Consider the following 18,538-nt stretch of genomic DNA (forward strand, 5'->3'; position numbering starts at 1 on the left):
TATCTAAGAAAGAACCCCTGCTTTGAGGAATGACTTTCACGTCTGGATGCACTGGGGAGAGAAAACCCCTGCGGTGACGGGGGTGCCCCACCACGTCCCTCTCCGCGCGGTGACGAGGTGTCACACAACGTCCCTCTCCGCGCGGTGACGGCGGCACCGCACCGCGACCCTCCCCGCCGCCCGCTTCTCCCTCGGGGCAGCGCGCGGAGGGAGGGAGGGACCGCGCGGGGCCGCTCCCGCTCCCGCCGCCGCCCGCCCATGGCCGCCGCTCCCGCCGCCGCCGCCCGCCCATGGCCGCCGCCCCCGCCCGCGCGGCACGCCGGGCCAACATGGCCGCTTCCTGCGGCGCCGGGCGCTGAGAGCCGCCCGCCCGGGCCGCCGCCATGGAGGAGAGCTCGAGCTGCGAGAGCCTGCTCGCCGGGCGGGCGGCGGCGCGGCCGCCCAGCGGCGACTCCCTGTCCAGGTAACGGCCGCCGCGGCCCGTGATTCAGCAGGGGCGGCGGGGAGGAGCCGCCGGGAGGGATGGGGTCGCCCCGGGGGCTCCGGCGCGGCGCTCCCCGCAGGCTGTGGGGTTTGGCGAGGCCGCTGCGGGGCCCTCCCTTGGGAAGGGAAAAGCCGCCCTCCCGCAGGGAGAAGCGAAGTGATCGCAGCACTGCCGCGGCCCTGGGTGTGCGGGTCGGTTTGAGGTTACCCGGGACCCGTGAGTGCCTGGTGGGAACCCGAGAAGGACACCAAGGAGGTCACTCGTGTGGCTGTGTCCCCCGGGTCCCCTCGCCGTTCTGCACGCCCGTGTCTCCAGGCTGGGCCTTGGGCTGGCTGTTTAATTGGGTCCTGTGCCCTAGGCAAGCGTTTGCAGTCTTGATGATGTCCCTCTGAAGCCCTGTGGGCTGTTTGCAAGCCCTGCAGACCACAGACCCTGAACAGAGACTTTCCTCTCATTCAGCGCAGTTTATCAGTGAGGTTGCGTCCTGCTGGGGCTGCGAGTTACCAGCCTAGGGGAAGGATGGAGGCTGGCTGGTGGAAGAGGAGCAGTGGTGAGGGAAACATGGATTTCGTGGTAAGCCCTAGCACAAGGAGCTTGTTCAGTCCGATCCTTGCTGCCCTCTTCCTCGTGAAGTCTCAGGATTGTTGGACAGCCAGGAGGGAAGAGTCCTTGGGATCCCCAACCTCCTGCTCAGCTGTGGGATCAGACCAGGCTGCCCAGGGCTTGACCCAGTCAGGTCTTGAGAACCTCCCAGAACGGAGACTGCATCACCTCGACGAGCAGCTTGTGCCAATTCTTGGGTATCCACATGAAAAAGTGTGTTATATCCAGTCTGAACCTCTTGTGTTTCAGTGCATCCCTGTTATCTCTCATCCTCCCACCATGTGCTGCTGTGAGGAGTCCGACTCAATCTCCTTGATGACCAAGGATGATCTCCTTGATGCTGTAGGCATTGGCATGCTGTTCCCAAATCTGTCTTGGCTTCCAGCTGCACAAATCCAGCTCCCCCAGCCTCTCCTCACAGGGCAAGTGCTCCAGCCCTGACCATCCCTGTGACCCTCCATTTTACTGATGTCTTTCTTATACTAGGAGGGGCAAAACTGGGTGCAGTATCTAGCTGAGGTCTGACAAGTGCATCCCCTGGATCGCCTGGCTCTGTTCCTGCTCATACAACCCAAGGTGGTGTTGACTCCTGTACTGTTGTGTGACCGTGGTCATCCTGATGTCCAGCAGGCCCCAGAGCTGCACCCCAGGCAGGCAGTCCCTGGCTTGTACCCAGGGCTTTTCCTTCCCAAGTCTTTCATGACATTTTTCACTCTCATTAATTAAATTGTTCTATTCTCTTTGTATTAATTTCTCTGTGCAGTTAAGCCCTGCTGGGTATCTGGAGGCCTCTTTTCCCCCATACCTCGCTGCCGCAATGTACTTTTCTTTTCCCCTCTGCTTTTGGCTCAGGTAGTTTTTGGCCCTCTGAAAGTCAGTGATAGTGTAAGAGAATGAGGATTTTGGACATGAAAAGAGTGCTTAAATCAGAAGAGCTTGCAGACCTAACAGCTGCAAGGAGAATCCTGTTCAGCCTCACAGGAGTGTGTCCTGGCCAGATGGAAGCATTGGGAAATGGAGAAGATATAGTCTGTGCATGCTCAACAGTGACAGATTTGTTCTCCAACTCCAGAAAGGGCAAAAATTTTGGTATATTTCTTGGGATATTAAAATGCAGATCCAAAGACTTTCAAAATTTCAAGTCCAGGTTCCAACATCCTAGAAGAAAGCTAACCGTTTTTTTTTGTGTGTGTGTGTTCTGAGGATTTTTTTTTCCACTAAACAGTCTTGGAAACAAATAAAAGTTTTTCATATGTAGTTATTGGTTAAAAACCATTCTTGAGTTGGTGTACACTATGAAACATTTTAGTTGAATTGTTTAAGCTTAAGGAAAATCATAAGAAAGTAAAAAGTTTCTTATAATGAGAGATGCCTGGTGACCTTCAGAGTGTTTCTTATTACCAAATCTTCCTACAGATCTGGTGATACCTTTACACGAATGAGTAACTTTTCAATGAAGTGGACTGTAGATCTGTTTCAGCCCACTTTCAGTCTTTTTTTAGATGTTATTTTCTTTAAAGTTAGTGTGCTGTCTGATTTTCTGAACCTTCAACAATCCGCCTGAAGCTATTAGGATTATTTGATTGGAGCTGTACTCGTTTTCTTCCTTTTGTGATTGAAGTCTGACCAAGGGTGAGTTGTTAAACTATGACTATAGTGCTGTGACACATTCATTTTATTTATATATATAAATAAAAAATCAACAGCTACAGAAAAATGAGTACAAGTTCACTCATCCCAAATTCAATTACTTAGAAATGTGAAGCCTTGTTGAGTTGTCTTTGTCTTTCTTGTTTTATGCAGACTAGAAGACCTCAGAAAGCAAAAGGTGCATAAATCGGGTATCTCCAGCAGTACATTCTTGAGTTGCTTTCAACTCCAGATGAGAATTTAGAACAGTTTCATACTTCAAAAGATACTTAATATGTAATTCTGCAAGAAAATATGCTTGGTAGAGTTTACTCATATGTAAAGACTGCTCATGTGAGTAAGTTCCTTAAAGAACATGTGTTAGTATGTTTGTATTTTAATAGCAAACATGGGATACGGTGGTAGTAGCATTTGAGAAGAAAAGTTGCTTTGCTATTCTAGTAGCCCATGGTAATGTGGAGTAACATGTGGGAATAAATATGTTTTCTACCTTCTGTCCCAACTATAAACGTGTTTGAAGAACTCTGATACTTGCAGTATAGCTCTTTGCACATGTTACGGTATGGAAGTACTGAGTTAGGAGCAGTCCTGGTTGCTTAGCACAAGTGCCCTCATAATGTGCTAGAACAGCTCTGCTGCCGCTCAGGACTCAGCCAGGGCACTTACCACTGGGTTTGGCTGGTGCAGGACTGCGCTCTGCAGCTCGCTGTGGCTTCCGAAGGTCAATGACTAGGATCTTTAGGACCTTTCCCTTGGATCTGGTCTTGTGGAAGGCAGATGACCATGAGCCAGCAACTCACAAGGAGCTGGGCTGGCGTTAACTGGTTGTTTGCAAGAGCCCTTGTGTTTTCGCAGTCAAACCAGAAACAACCCGTGAGACTGAAAGAGGAACAATGTAGGCCACTGATTCTCATGTTGCCTTTGATGAGGTACAGAATGATCATGCCAAGGACAGGAAGCTTTATTTATTGTTATGGATTTATTTTGTATCTTCAAAGAGGCCTGGGGATCCCGAGTGAGCGATGCGCTCTCAGCTGTGCTGGGTAATCCAACCTCTTCGGAGTACTCCTCACAGTCCACTCTTAAAATGAATATATATCTTGAGTTGTTTCTTTTCATTTGCATACAGATACTCTGATCTTCAGAATTTAAAACAACAGCCAGCAAAATCATGCAATAATTTTCCTTTTCTGAAAAGAAAAAAGCAGACATAGCTATGCATGATTTTAACAGAGCATATGACTTTGAGAAATAGACTATATCAAGAGATTTACTTTCCATTAAAGACAAGTAAGCATTTGTTTGTGAAATCTATCTTATATATGCCTTAGTTTCTTAGTGTTTCTCCCAAATGTCTGAAAAATTTATTGCTGTCCAGTATGACCAATAGTCCAATATAAAGGCAAAGGTATTTCTGTTAGATCAGCTCAGGGAAAATTTGTATCGCCTGTGCAAAATTGTGGAGGGGATTATACTGCAAAGAAACTGCTGCAGGAGATGCCAATGCTATTCCACCCTTAGTATAAGACAAAAGTGAGAGATAAGAGAGTGGCAGATGTTCCCTGCCAGCATGACTTTAGTAACGTATGATGTTACCACTTTCTTTTTGCTTGTTACCACCTCTCTGCTGGTGGTTCTCATCCAGAGAGGTCTGCAGACACAAGGGATCTTATGCTTCATGCTTTTACTTAAGCATATGAAAGTAATCAGGTTCCTTGTCCTTACGTTTGCAGGGATAACTCTGAAAATGTAAAGTCTGCGTAAATGAATGCAGCAAGGTCTGTTGAAGCACTAGCTCCATGAGCTATGGACTTCCCTGTTTGTCTCAAATAAGGTCCTGTCGATACCTGCTCTGATTTAAGGTCATGTTGAAGGAATTCTTTCCCCATGGATGAGAGTAACGCTGGAAGGAGCTGGGGCTGTAAGCTGTTGGCTGGGGAGGGCTTCCTAGCACCACATGGCTACCAGATGTGTGGGGCTTGCTGATGGAGTTGCTTTGGGATGAGTCATTGAAGTTCTGGTTTGAAAAGGAAGATTTCTGCCAGTTCTGGCGTTAGTGAAAGGCGAGGAGCTGTCATTTTGTTCAGGGCCTTTGGGAGCACTTCTTGCATTTGGTTTCTTGTACGTGTGAAGCAGGATTTCTCCAGACTTGTTACCATTAAAGACAAATACATGGCTGGCTGAGTGTTGATAATGAACTGTTTTTTTTAGAAACTTAGCAGTAGGCTTAGAACCAATTAGCAGCTCCAGCCAAGCTCATTATCATTAATTTTAATATGGGTAGGTTAATTTATAATGTTTACTTGCAACTGAAGTCCAGTCTGAGGTAGTTTTTCATATACTGTTATACTGGAAAGGTAAAAAACACTTTTACTGTCATGTAAATTTGCAAAGTAAAGAGAATCTGTTATTGGAGTCTGCAGATTTGGGGCAGAAAATCGTAAAAATAAGTCTCAAAAAGACTTTTAAAATTTTAATTTATGCAACACACTCATGAAAAGAAACTGTTACTTCTGAAGAACTCAGAAATTGTGTTTAGGGGCAATCTTTGATATTCATGTGTCAGCTCCTGTACTGAGCAGAAAACATTTTTGCTTGTCTTGGAGTGCAAGACCTTCAGTCTTGGAAAGTTTCCTCTGTCAGGCACACACACATCTCTGTGTTCAAGCTCTGTCCATGCAATGTAAGTGTGTATTTAAAAAAAATAAAAAATGGATATTTTCCATTTGAGAATATAGAGTTAACACTTGCCTGTATCTTGTATTACAATCAATATTACACTACTGTTCAGAGGCCTAGAAGTGCCATGGTTCTAGTTGCTCTACCAGTTTAGAGGTAGATGATTTCTGAATTGAAGAGCCAAGGATTTGCTATTTTCAAGTGCTTTTAAACCCTCTTTTCACTAATGCCTGGTGGATGATTTTACTAAGTTCTGAGACATGCTGAGAGCCCTTGCTGAGAGACTGGGAAAAGAGTGGGAAAGTCTAAGGATGAGAAACTGCTGTGGAGACATGAGGAGGATGTGACAGTGGGGAGAAGCAAAGCTAGGACTCGAGCACAAGTCTCTTGGGTCCTATCAAGCACTGCTTTTTCTGCATAGAGATTGTAAGATTGTGTTGACTAAAGTGTATTTGCTAAACAATATGAAGTTTTTATGTGTAGTTCCTTAACCAGTTTCTTAACTACAGGCTATTTACCACAGAAAAACACAATTACACAATTAACATTTAGGAAGATCGTAACAAAACCTCTTGGATGGCTCAGCACAGTTAATAGGGCCATGCCTTCTCTTTCCTGAGGCTTTTCCAGATCCCCTGCTTTACTGCTGCTTTTCTTTTTTCTTGAGTCCTGAGGGTATCAGGTGGTGTAAAGAGAGACCTGATCCATACTTAAAATAGCTCATGTTTTCAGAAAGCTTAGCTGAGGAGAAAAATAGCAAGCACACATTAAAAATGTGGCAGAAACCTTCCAGAGGTCGCACTGACAAGGTGCCATCTACAAGGTATAATTGTAAAAGGGGACACGAGCAAAGTGGTCTTGTCACTTGTCCCAAGGAAGGCTGTGACAGCACTCCCGGGGCAAGGAGCATGAAGAGGGGGGTGACAGGAGGGTAGTGGTGGATTTGGTTTGTAGAGCAGTGTAGGGTAACCCAAGGATGTGAGAAAAGGCTCTACTTCAGTAATTATCCGGTCTTTGGTTTTAAATTAGAAGTGCCTAATTGTTTTATAGCCCCGGTAACTGTCCATGAGCTAATTGAAAAAAAAATTCAGTGAAAGCCAACATGAAAAATCAGTGGAACTTTACATGTATTTGTTTTTCCTTTTCCTCTCATCCGTAGTTTCTGTTGCCAGATAGTTTCCTTGCTCAGTAATTTTCCAGTGATTTGAAGGTAGCTCTTTTCATAGCTTCTCTCTTGTCTTTCCTGCTTAGTGAATTCTTCTCCATTGCTTTCTGAGCTCCAGTGTATTTAATAAAGAGCAAATGCTAGCAGTTTCCTAGTTCATAACCTCCGAAGTGACGCCTTGGTCGCTTTTTAAGCTAAGCAGAAATACCTCTCCTTTATATATCTAACCTTTCTGTAATCATTCAGCCCTGGCTCTAGAAATATTGCTGTTGATCACCCAAAAGTTCAAGTCTAGTCTAGGTAAGGTGTGGATGTGTGATTGTGTTTCTAGTGAATTACCTAGAAAGAGAGTTTATGGTAGTCTTCTGCCCTTTCTAGTAAGATGAGCAGCACGTGCCTGGAATAAAACAAAGTTATTATCTAGAGTAATTTACTGTGTTGTAAAGAGAATATTTGCCAGGACAAAGTGCTACACTCAGAATCTTTTTTATGGGCAAAAAGCAGCATGTTTTTTTATATATACATACATATATGTACATACATCCATGCATATATGAGTGTGTGTGTGTATATATGCACACATATGTGTATGTGTGCACATATATTTACCCAAGAATTTATTAGTATAATTGAAGTGTTAAAAGTCAAATTACTTTTAGCCCAAAGATAATTGCTGCAGAAAAAGAAAGAATAATACAATTTAAAATTATCATGCCTACACAGCTTAATTTCTGTCCCTTTTCCTGGGGTTTTGCACATACTTCTGCTCCTCCTCTGGGTCCTGAGGTCGGTGGTTTCGCTCTCATGGTGATAGTATAGAGGTAGCAGGCAGTTGTCAGGATCTGGAGTCCTTTTGTGGGAGGAATATGAGGTTCAGCCTGGTGGTTTCTTCCTCCACACCCTAGCATCTGCTTGAGTCATTTCATGTTACATTTGATTTTACTATATATCATTCCTTTTATGGAATTAAGGACTACTACTTTGTTCTCTTTGTTACCCCAACACCAGTTTCAGGTGGCCCAAGTCTGCATTTCTTTATTTGACCCCTGGTGGGTTGTTCAGAGCTCTGGGGTCCCCATGCCAGCCCATTGCTCATCCCTGTCCCCCCTGCACCCGTCTAGCACCAGGCCTGCGTCTCTCCATGCGTCATCGTTACCTTGGAGTCATAAATAGCTCATTCGACGCAGAATAACTGCTCGTTACAGCTACCTAGTAAAGCTGTGGTTTTACTGTACAAAGATAACAAAAGTAAATCAGTCCTAGACACCTGGTCAATTGGAGAGGCTGCTGTCACAGCTAAACCAAGTAAACTTCAGGGACTGAGAAAAGTTGAGACTTGAGGCTGGACAAACCTCATTCCTGCAGCCTTGCAAATTCAGTACAAAGCTCATGGCCTGTTACTAGCAAGGGCAGGACTGTGTTACAAGGCTCCAGAGCACAAAAGTGAGCTTACCAGTATGTTTTTGAACCATTACTGGTGCAGTGAGTATGCATCTGATTAGGACTTATTGTTTTGTGACAAATACTTCTAACATGAAGTTGGTTTTCTGACATGAAGAGTCCTGATATCTGAATTACAGTATTTCCGAACCACAGCCTCATTCATGTCTCCTGCCTTTAGTGAGAATAAAGCGTTCTTGCTATTTTTATTGCTGTGCTATGAAATCTTACTCTTGATTTCAGTTAATATCCCTGCTGTAAGATGCCCTGCTATATCTTCTGAAAGGGAGAGATTGCAGACACAGGCCATAGGACTAATGTCTTCAGCATTTTCAGCTAGCTGCCTGTGAATGAGTTGGAGCCTGTGAAGGAATCGATTACATCTGGAAAATTGTAGGACCTGTGCAGGGCAGGTAGCGGGAGATGACCGAAACTCACAGCACCAAAGATGATCTGCTGCCAAAATGTATCCTGACCATAGACTCTATGTTCTGCTTCCACCTTGCCTAAAGATGAGATCCCTCTCTTCTCACTGGAGATTTCCCTGCCAGTCTCTCTGGGTTTCCTGGAGGCACTGGGGAGGAGAGAGTCATCCTGCTTTCTCCCCAGTGACTGTAAGAAGAGCCTGCAGTGAGTAATTCCAATGTGAGCACCTCCACAGAGCTCCCTCCTCGTCTGTGTGTCAAGGGCAAGAAGCGCATTGAGTTTGGGTTGCTCTCTATTCCAGGAAAAGGAAGGAATTATTATTTCTTAGCTCATTTAATTTCTCTTTTGTATGTCAACTAAATCTGTGGGCAACTGAAGAGAGAAAAGAATTGTCACCTGATTTCTTAAGCGCTATTTCTGTATGTATCAGATATGCATGTATCTGTTCTGTATGTACAGATATATCTGTACCTGAGTTTGTTCCCTTGTAGTTCTTGTAACATTTAGACAACCTCAGCCATATTTGGTTGAAGGTGACAGAGGAGTAAAAGTAATAAGCTGCAACAATCTCTGCATTGAAATAAAGATGGATGTGGGGACGAAGTTCCTAGTACGAAGAAAAACCTGTCCCTTTTTCAGTGAAAGAATTTACTTTCACGAGAAATCTGCCATGAATGTATGGGAGTTCTTCAGGCTTCTCTCAGGTTGGGGAAATTCACAATATTCTGTCTCTCATTTTAGCATTTCCTTCCCCTCCTGTGCTTCATCTCATGTCTGAAAGCTCTGTGTTCAGTCAGAAACAAAAAGCAAATACAAACTGCTCTGCCACAAGACACTCGTCTGCGGGAAGCAGGGGCAGGACCTCATTCAGACGGTCGTAAGTGCAAGGGAAGGAGGTGCCCAGCCCCTCCGTGCCCTCCGCGGGGTCGGTGCACCGTGGGGGCAGTGCGGGTGCCGCCCTGGGGAGGCTTCTGAACGCTGCTCACCGGCTTCACCAGCCACGTGGGAGAAGAGGCACTGACAGCACCTGGAGCTGGACCCATCCAGGCTGCGCTGATCCTGCTGCTTGTTGAGGCACCTGGCTCTTCACGTGGGCGCGTTCTGCTTGAGGCAAGCCAAAGCGTCAGGAAGAAGTGGCTGTGGCTACTGTGTAATCGTAGAAGATCAGCCATCATTACAGATGGTTGGGAACTGATGTGTAGTAGTCTTCAGATAAGCTTGTTTGTTTGGGATGTCTCTTTTCGATGTGTGGTGTTAGAGTCTGAAATAACTTTGTTTTCAACCCACACCCCATGAGTGACCTGAAGCAGGAGGGCAGAGCCTTTTGGCAAGTCCAGGCCTGATGGAAATTAACAGCAACTGAGTGCTTTGAAAACTGGGCCTTGTATTTAGCCCAGAAATGAGAGCGAGTTCTGTGGAAACTGGTGCTGAACCTGGGAACTGTGACTCCGATCTTCAGAGGCACTGGGCTCTCATTGGAGGCCGATATGAGGTGCTCAACAATTCTGAAAGCATCCTCATCCTCAGTTCAATTCAATTAGTTTGCATTTCAGGACCCCCCAAAATTATTGAGCACTTAAGCTATTTTAGCCTTAAGACTCCGCTAGGCACCAACTCTGTGCAGGGCAGAGCTGGCAGCAGGCTTAGCTGTTTCAAATCTCTTTTTGAGTGGAAAAACTGTGAGATAGTACCGAGCTCTCAGCCCACATCAGCTTAGCCAGGTGATACGTGGTTCTCCACAAGGGTAGCATTTATATACCTTTTTCTTCTTTCTTTTAATTAATCCCAATATGGAACAACTAATGTCTCTGGTGAATAAATCCCTGTTTTTTTGACTGCAGTAGGTGTTTGTTTTATTGGGGCCAGGGTGCTGTGTCCTGTGTGTTCAAAAGGAAGAGTGCGCTTGACAGTGCATGTTTTTTCTCATCAAGAAGTTTTTAAAAGAGAGAGACAAATAACAATCAAAACTGAGGCAGCACATAAACTGTGGGAAGCATCCATGTATATTATGGATGTTACTTTATAACAACAACAAAAAGCTTTTAAAACAAACTAAGACTTGAGATCACATATTAGTTTCTGTTTTTCTGCTTCTCCTTCTCACGTTGGCTCTGTAATCATTATTGCATTTTAGCATGGCAATGTCTTAATTCTCATTAAAAGCCAGATAATTTTTTTAGTTGCAGTTTTTACTCTGGATTAACATTTTAAGGGGGATATGTTGACATTTACACAATAAATATAAACACTGGTAAATAAAAGAGCAATTTTGGACTGTAATTGGGATTTCCATAAGGTGTTTTTTTTTCTGTATGCCTCAAAACAAGAGGTGTGCAGCCATTCCCAGGTACTTTGCCAGCCCCCTCGCGCTCCAGGCAGCCCCGTCTCGCCCAGAGGCCGTGGCCTTGCCCGCAGCCATCGCTGTGGCAGCTGCTGCTGCTGCTGCCAGGGAAGGTGCTGGCGCCGGGGGTGGTTTCTGCAGGGCAAACATATTTCCACAGGGACCTGGATTCAGACCAAAGTCTTGGATTATCAGCTGGCGTTCAGGAGGCAGTAACTGATTTTGGACTCTGCTGATGCGGGCTGAAATGTAGCTGCTGAAACAGGTAAAACATCTATTTCCAGCAGGAATCTGAGACTTTTTTCTTTCTTCCTTTCTAGTTCTGATTTCCTTCTTGTTGCTGACTGCTGTCCCATCCCATGCTGGAGCTTGTTAGAAAACCAATTCCCATTTTGTTTCTCTCAGGACTACAAATGATTTTGTCGTTATCCTCCACAGGGTGATGAGCTGATCTTAGGTTAGGCCTATGATAACTGGGTTCTTCCTGTTTTTTACCTTCTGGTTGTTTGACTCATGGAAGCATGATCCTGTGGGCTGCTTGCTGCTGTTAATTATGTGCTGCCTGTCGGTCGGTCTTTGGGTGTTGGCTTTTCTATTCTTGGAGTCTTGCAAATATTTTAAACAATCAGCCTATTGTGTAGCGAGCGCTCTCCACGCACTGGGGGCCTTTTGTGAGCTTCTGGGTAGAAAAATAATAAAAGAATGACTAATAGAGCATGAACAGTGCTTGTGACACTGCAGGCCATTGTGTAACTATTGAGAGCAAAATTTGCATTCCTAGAAAAGCTTGTTCACGGTCAGAATATAAGGACATTCTCTTTATGGCTCATGGGAAAACATGTACTATATATTCAGCCCAGGATGCTACTTAAAAGGATCAACTTTTTAAAAATGACATTTTCTTTCTGTGGAACGTTGCAGTCAGATTGAGACCCGGATTTGCTTGGCAACAGCAGTGAATCTTTTCCATTCAGGCAAGTGGCGTGGGGGGCTATTTGAGGTCTGTCACACACATGCACAATGATTTGTTTGCTGAAATGGCTTCTTTTTAAGATGTTGTTAAGCTCTGACATTGCCGACCCTTTTGAATGGAGAGGGTACATTATTTTATTATATAACTGTCTGACTCTTCTGAATGCCAGAGGAAGCCTGGCAGTTGGTGCTTTTCTTTCCTTCCAAAGTATATTTGTTTATGGCTTTTTGCCCCCTCTGTAATCATTACAGGTCAAGCAGATGTTAAAGTGGGATCTTCAGATGTTTAGAAAGAAGGTGATTTCCATGTAGTCCTGAAATGCAGAAATTGCATATTCTGAATGTGCATAAAGAGTCAGTACTGTGTTTTCTGGGAGTGCAAGGATGCATTTTATGTATATTTAAGTTTCTTGTGCTGGTGTCGTCTGATCAGGATAAGCCTGTTTTGTTTTCCTAGTTTTCTGAGAAGAACCAAGACTGAATCCCTGCTTGCTGCAGATAATACTCCTTTGTCCAGCCATGTAAGCTCTTCAGGAGCAGGGCTGCCTGTTATTTTGGGTATGTAGAGTCCTTAGCACAGTGGGATTCCTGTTCTGGGATAGACGGGGTGTTAGGAGGTTAAAACTTAATTTACAGCAGCAGAGATTGTTGCAGCCCGTGGCTGCGCCGAACGCCTGCCCTGCTTCTGGGACGGACTGCTCACTTGAGTATTCCATGAAGAAGGATCTTCAAAGCTCTTGTGAATATCCTTAAGAACAGGTGCACAAACAAGGGCTGTGGGAGCCACCCAGCCTTGTGCAGGTCCACAGAGAGCTGCTTGAAATGGGAGCCTCTCGTGTGGGCAGCAGCCTGGATTCCCAGGCCAGGTCAGCCGGAGTAGCTAGGACAAAGTGACACTGGTGCGGAACAAGCACTCGTTGTGTCCCTTTGCTCTTGCAGGACCCAAAGGGTTTCCTAGTGCTTCTTTTCTGTCTCTGAAAGAAACAGGGGTGCTGAAAGTACTGAAAAGGAAGCGCTCTCAGCTTGAATTTGGGAAGTGAGCAGGGAGTGCTCAATCCCTCTGTGTAATTATACTTTTAAGAAGAGTGCCCAAGTACTGCAGGTGCACCCGTTCACGGCCCTGCTTTTAATGTGAACCAATTGGATCCCACTCTCTTGGCATCTAGAGCTTCCAAATTAAATCGTATTTGCCACTAGTCATCATTAATTTGGAGTTTTCACCTTGATTAATTGCTAGGAATGCACATAATGAGAAACTTTTACAAAAAACAGGAAGGGAGGAAATGGAAATTTACACTCTGCAGTGCTTTTCTCATTTATGACCTCTGCGGCTGAAACTGTATAGCACAGTGGTGCACTTTATCACCCATTTTCCATGTCAGTCCAGTGACTACTGAAACAAAACATACAATTGGATACAGAAGAAATGGTGTGAGCAGCTCATGCCAATTAGCATCCAGCTAATTGGCAACTTTTGCAAGGCAAGGAGCAGCTACTTGTTGCGGTGGCAGAGAAGGGAAAATTCATAACGGAGGTGCTGGAGAGCTGACTTTATCATCAGGGGCTGAATGCATTAGCTAGAAGAGTGAACCAGGTTTGTATTTTTGGACATCATCCAGACAATAACTGTCCTAACGTCCTATACATAAGCGTATTGCTTTAGTTTGTTTTTTAACCAGCCTGTTTTCTAGAAATGTTTGTCTTTCCTGCCTCATCATTTCTTCTCTGGGTTCCAGACGCTCCACTTGTACACAGCTTCCCAACCAGGGAATTAGGATAGGAGCTTTAGAAACCTGAACTTTATGTTTTCTTTTTTATTTTATTACAGTTTTTCTTTTGCCAGTAACTTGTTTTGAAGCAAGACAAAGGCCTCTTTCTCAGTTTTTAAAGTCTGAATGAGTGTCTTTGAAAATTAACAGTGGGCAGTTTCTTTGGGAGTTGCAGTTCAGTCCCTCTTTGCATAGGATGGTTTCTGGATCCATGAAGAGGCAGATCTTGAAGACGCTTGTTTGGAAGTGACCGTTGTAGCAACTGCATGTTGGGATGGCTGACTTCGTATCACATGGGCTCTCATAGTGTGTTACGGAGGGGTTTTTGCCTCTCCTTTTTTTCTTCTTCCCTTTTTTTTTTTTTTCCTCCATGTGCAGTTGTCATGACTGTCTTCCTGGATCACACACACTCTCCTACCAGGAGAGGTTGTGCAGCATGGTTGTCCCTAGGTCAGACTTGCATTGAAAGCTCTTCCTGGAGATATTCTAGGAGATTTCCTTCTTGCAGAGTGTGGATGGAGAGGGAAATAAAACACGAGTTTTAGAGTACAAAGCATATTGTAATAAATTGCCTACCATGAGAGTAATGATACGGGGATGAAAGATCAGTCCTACTTACATGGTGCATTTGCCTGCATCTTTCACAGCTCGACCCCAGCAGTCCCTGAGCATCTCTGTGCTTAGCTTCTACTTGACCTTTGTTGTGCTCTTCTCAGAGCCTCCTGTGGTCAAACCACCCCCTTCCAAGGTTGGATTGGTGCTTTTGCCTTCCGTGGAAAGCTGTTGTTGATGTAGTCTAGGAAAGCACAAACTTCATAGTCAGACTCTTTCTATAATAGTTACCTCACCTTTTTTATATTCCTCGTTTTCAGAAATGTCTGCAGATAGAGGCAGCCTCTGATGCTGCTTGCAGGTGCTGCTTGATGGTACGTTTTGAAGTGGCCTGAGACTTTGCCTCTGTTTTCCACCAGATATTTCCTCTGCACCTTCACAGCGTTACAGGATGCGTTTGCTGTCTCAGACGCTTGCGCCTGCAGCAGCTTTTTGGCTTTGCTGCTTCAGTTCTGCTGCCGAGGCAGTCGTGTCTTCCAACTGCCTGAACAAGAATCGCCAGAGGGCACCTGTCTGAGCCTGAATTGTGTTTGAAAACCATCTGGCACGGTGTGGAATAGCCGTAATAATAACAGTGAACACTTTATCAAGAGCTGAGTCACTGCGCTTCATTTCCACTGTAATTTCTATATTAGTTGCACATATGTATTCCATACAGCCAAGGGGTTAATAATGCAGGCAGATACTATACGAGACCATTATGCTCATTTGCTCTCATTTATCTTTCAAAATCTGGCTGTAGGAAATAAATTTTAATAATAATTACTAAGATGAAAGACTGACATCAGTGTTAGTTGCTTCCGAAACCTCTTTCCTGCTTCTGCTTGGGTTGAGAGGAAGGAGAGGAGAAGGAGAAATAGGAGCAAAAGGAATGGGGTGTTTTCCCTGAAGGTCCTCATGAAGGTCCTGTTTGTCACTTAACCTAGATGTGAGGAAAGGATGTTGGGGAGCTGCCTGGGCTTGCAGCGTAGGAGCAGAAAAGCTGCAGGAGGTATTTGGTCTTCTCAAATCCATTCTGGGATATCTGCAGGCAGCTTCTTTCCCCTACGAAGAGTTTGAGATGTGTTGTTTCGTCAAACAGGAGTGAAGTTCAGAGATAAAATTCCTGTTTTTGCAGGTTGATTGTGTTGCATTGGGCCAAACCTTCAACTAATGATAAGTGGCAAAATTCCTGTGACATTTTCACCCTTGCAGAATCCTGGCGAACATACACATGTTCTCAGATGTTCCTCAGGTGCCCCCAAACGCAACAGTCTGACCTGTGCTGTTGCTGTCGCTCAGCCTTGCCCTGTACCGTCTGACTCATGAAACGCAGGTGTGTCGGGTTTCTGTGAAAACACCGCTCCCTCAGTGGGGTCCTCAGCGTTTTAGACTAACACCAGAATTGCCCCAGCAATACTGCACAGAGGGCACTGGCGAGAGCTGCGACACCGTGCACAAACCGCAGCAAGGGCAGGAGGCCTGGCCGTGGTTGTGCCAGAGGGAGAGCCGGTCTCCGCCGTCCCCCTCCATTCGCGTGTCGGCCACAGACCACTCTTCCCCTGCCCCTTGCCAGAAAGAGTATTAAACCACAGGCTGGGGAGTCTGTTTTAGCATTAGCAGCCAAGGGGGACTCTGTGCTAATGGAACTGCTGAAGCTGAGGAGCTCCCTGTGTTCACATGGGGTTAATTAGCTGTGGTCAGGCGGCGGGGCTGGAGCTTGAGTGGTGGTGGAGATTGGCTCGTCTGCTCATTCCCTTCATTTCAGCCTCAGAAGTGACTGGGGGGAGAGGGCCCTGAGCCACACCAGGCGGCCGAGGCAGGGGCAGAGCGCGCGGGCCAGCGCGGCCGGCCGTGCCGCAGCTCCTGCGCCGCCACACGGAGACGAGGCTGGAAAGCGGCCAGGCCGTGGGCCGCGTGCCTATTGGTACCTGTGTCCAGCGGCTTGTAAGCTCTGAGCAGGCTTGATAACTTTGAAAAGTAAATTTAAACGGCCCTTAGAAGGGAGAGGTTTCAGGCTTGATGTCTGAAGGTTTCTGCTGCAGCTCTGGCTCCCCCGGCTGGAAGCTGCCGAGGGAGGAGGCGGGTGGGTAAGGAGGGAGAAGAGGCAAAGCTGATATCCAGCAGCAAAGGCATCTATAGCAGCTGCTTGCTCTTAATTTGTAACTGAAAGTTACAAATTATCTCTGTACCCGTGGAACCACAGGAGGTAGATGCTGCTTTGTGGAACATTTAAGTGGGATTTTAAGTGTGAACATACAGAGACCAAGCTGGAATTAATTTTAAGAGAACATATTTAGGAGTCTGAGCTGGTTCTGCCGAAGAAATGTGAAAATGTGGTCTAATGCTACATCCAGTTTAGACTGCCAGTAAGAACAGGCTGAATTGTGGGAACTCTGCAGATTTGGTCCTTGGTATTTTAGAGTCAGGTTATTTTCCGCCAGGGACAGAGATTCTGCTGTCGTGAGGGTGCCAGCGGCATCGTGGATGCCCAGGACGCAGCCCCTCCAAACACAGCGTCGCCTCGCGCTCGCGGCGGGAGCTGAGCGCCTTGGAGAGCTCAGTGCTCAGCTCTGGAAGCATGTACAGTAAGTGTATTCAGTAGAAGGGTGCTATCCGTTTTACACAACAGTATTGTTTATTTTAAATAAGTTCCTGCAGTTCCCCTAACTTCCATTTCTAAATTTCCACTGCGCGGCATTACAAAGTTGCCAACACTCTTGAAACCTGAGAGAGAAAGGACTGACTCCGAGCAAGAGCCCAGTTTTGCTGTAGTACCTCATATTCTTAACGTTGCCTATGCAATACCTTGCCAAACTCTGAAGAATAGGAGTTAAAATGGAAACACTGTGGCCTTTCAGTGGCTGTTTACCAGCAGTTAAGCAGCAAAACAGTTTTGAGACAATTAGCAGATCTCCAGGCCCTTTGGAAGCTCAGCTATAGCAGGCTCCAGGCTGTTACATGCCTATTTAATACAACTAGTAATGGTAATACTCCTGCTGGAGGTGAGTCTTGGCCAAAGCCAGCCTTGGAGCTTTGTAGCCAACCCTTAAGAATGTCCTTACACCCAAGCAAACCTCTCTGAGGCCAGTGGGGATCCGTAAGGATGTAGGAATTAATCGGTGTAGGTAGCACTCACTGCCATACTGCAGGTTTAGGAAATAACAGCGAACCATAGAGGATCTTTCTTTCCAATCATATGGCGTTTTAAAAGCGTTATTATCGAATGCTAATTTCAAGCAATTATGATTCTAGGAGAGGTTGCAACATAAAAATGCCATAAAATAAGCTTATTTTAATTGCTTACAGCTGTACTAAAAGAGAAATATTTAAAAAAAAAACAGATTTACTTCAGTTTTGATCAAATCACACTCTGCATTATCAGGGAGTTATGTTAGTATAATGGAAGAGTCTTTCTATTTCTCTTGAGGGTTACACTTGCACCTGAAGGCGGAAAGTTATGTGTGATGGAAAGCATTTTTATCCTGAATTCATTCCACCACTGTAAAGCTGTGGTTGGAATTGTGCTGGCACGTGTTCAGGATTCTGTCTGTTTTTATCCAGTTGTAACACACTAATATCTCCCATCTGAAAGTTTGAAACTGAGGCCCATAGTTTTGGTGATTTAGGGTTTGATCAAGTTTGTGATTGTCACAGTGCTGACTCAGTCTAAGCTGAGGTTTGGTAAGGGATCATGTATGTTTCGGTGCTTTAACCAACTTTGAGGAAAGAATATTTGACAATGGAAAGGGCAGAAACTCGTGAAAATTGCTGGATGTGATTGCAAGTTTGGCTATTTTGTAGCCTTAGAAATGCACAATTCTGATATGTTGTTTTTCTCTTTGCAGTGCTTCCACTTCTCACTCAGACCATTCTGCCCATACCAAATCTGCTTCTGCAATATCATCCGACTCAGTCTCCACATCGACAGACAACTTTTCCCCAGATTTAAGGGTATGTATGTTTTATCTTAAAAAAATGGATAAAATGAGTTCCTTCAGAGGCTGTTCTTTCCTCCCTTAAGTTTGGTTATGTTGAAATGATATCAGCACTCCAATTCATGCCAAATTTTAGTAGCCAAAGCATGAAGGGACCCAAAATCAAACAGGTGAAATAGAAATTGTGGTTCAGTCTCTACCATGTTATTTCCTTCTTTATAAAATCTTCAGAAAGCTGACTCTGCAACCCTTGTTTAGAGATGAATTTTCAAAGGAACTCCATTTACTTTTAAATGCTGTGAGTGAGTAGAGATAATGAACCAGCCACTTCCATAAACTTTTTGTTTGTTTGTTCTTCTAGTGTGCCTATGCACTCTTGAAAACTCCTGCTTGTTTGTAAACACTAAATCCTTGGAAGTATCTTCTTTCACAGAAAGATTACAGTCTCTGAGCTGATGGAAAATACTTCTGATACAATAA

General features: G+C 45.1%; 1 protein-coding gene across 2 annotated transcripts in view; it reads left to right on the top strand.

Moving 5' to 3' along the window:
• Positions 1-384: 384 nt before the first annotated feature.
• The window catches only part of MTMR2 (myotubularin related protein 2), a 52,729-nt gene continuing 34,575 nt past the window's right edge, over positions 385-18,538 (top strand). For both annotated transcript variants that reach the window (XM_088522348.1, XM_088522349.1), the window contains exons 1-2: positions 385-463; positions 17,969-18,074. The gene's annotated coding sequence lies outside the window, so the exon portion shown is untranslated. The remainder of the gene's footprint in view (positions 464-17,968; positions 18,075-18,538) is intronic.

Source organism: Tinamus guttatus, unplaced genomic scaffold, assembly GCF_059628265.1.
Source record: "Tinamus guttatus ecotype Peru unplaced genomic scaffold, ASM5962826v1 Tinamus_guttatus_pri_ptg000150l, whole genome shotgun sequence".
Classification (NCBI taxonomy): Eukaryota; Metazoa; Chordata; class Aves; order Tinamiformes; family Tinamidae; genus Tinamus; species Tinamus guttatus.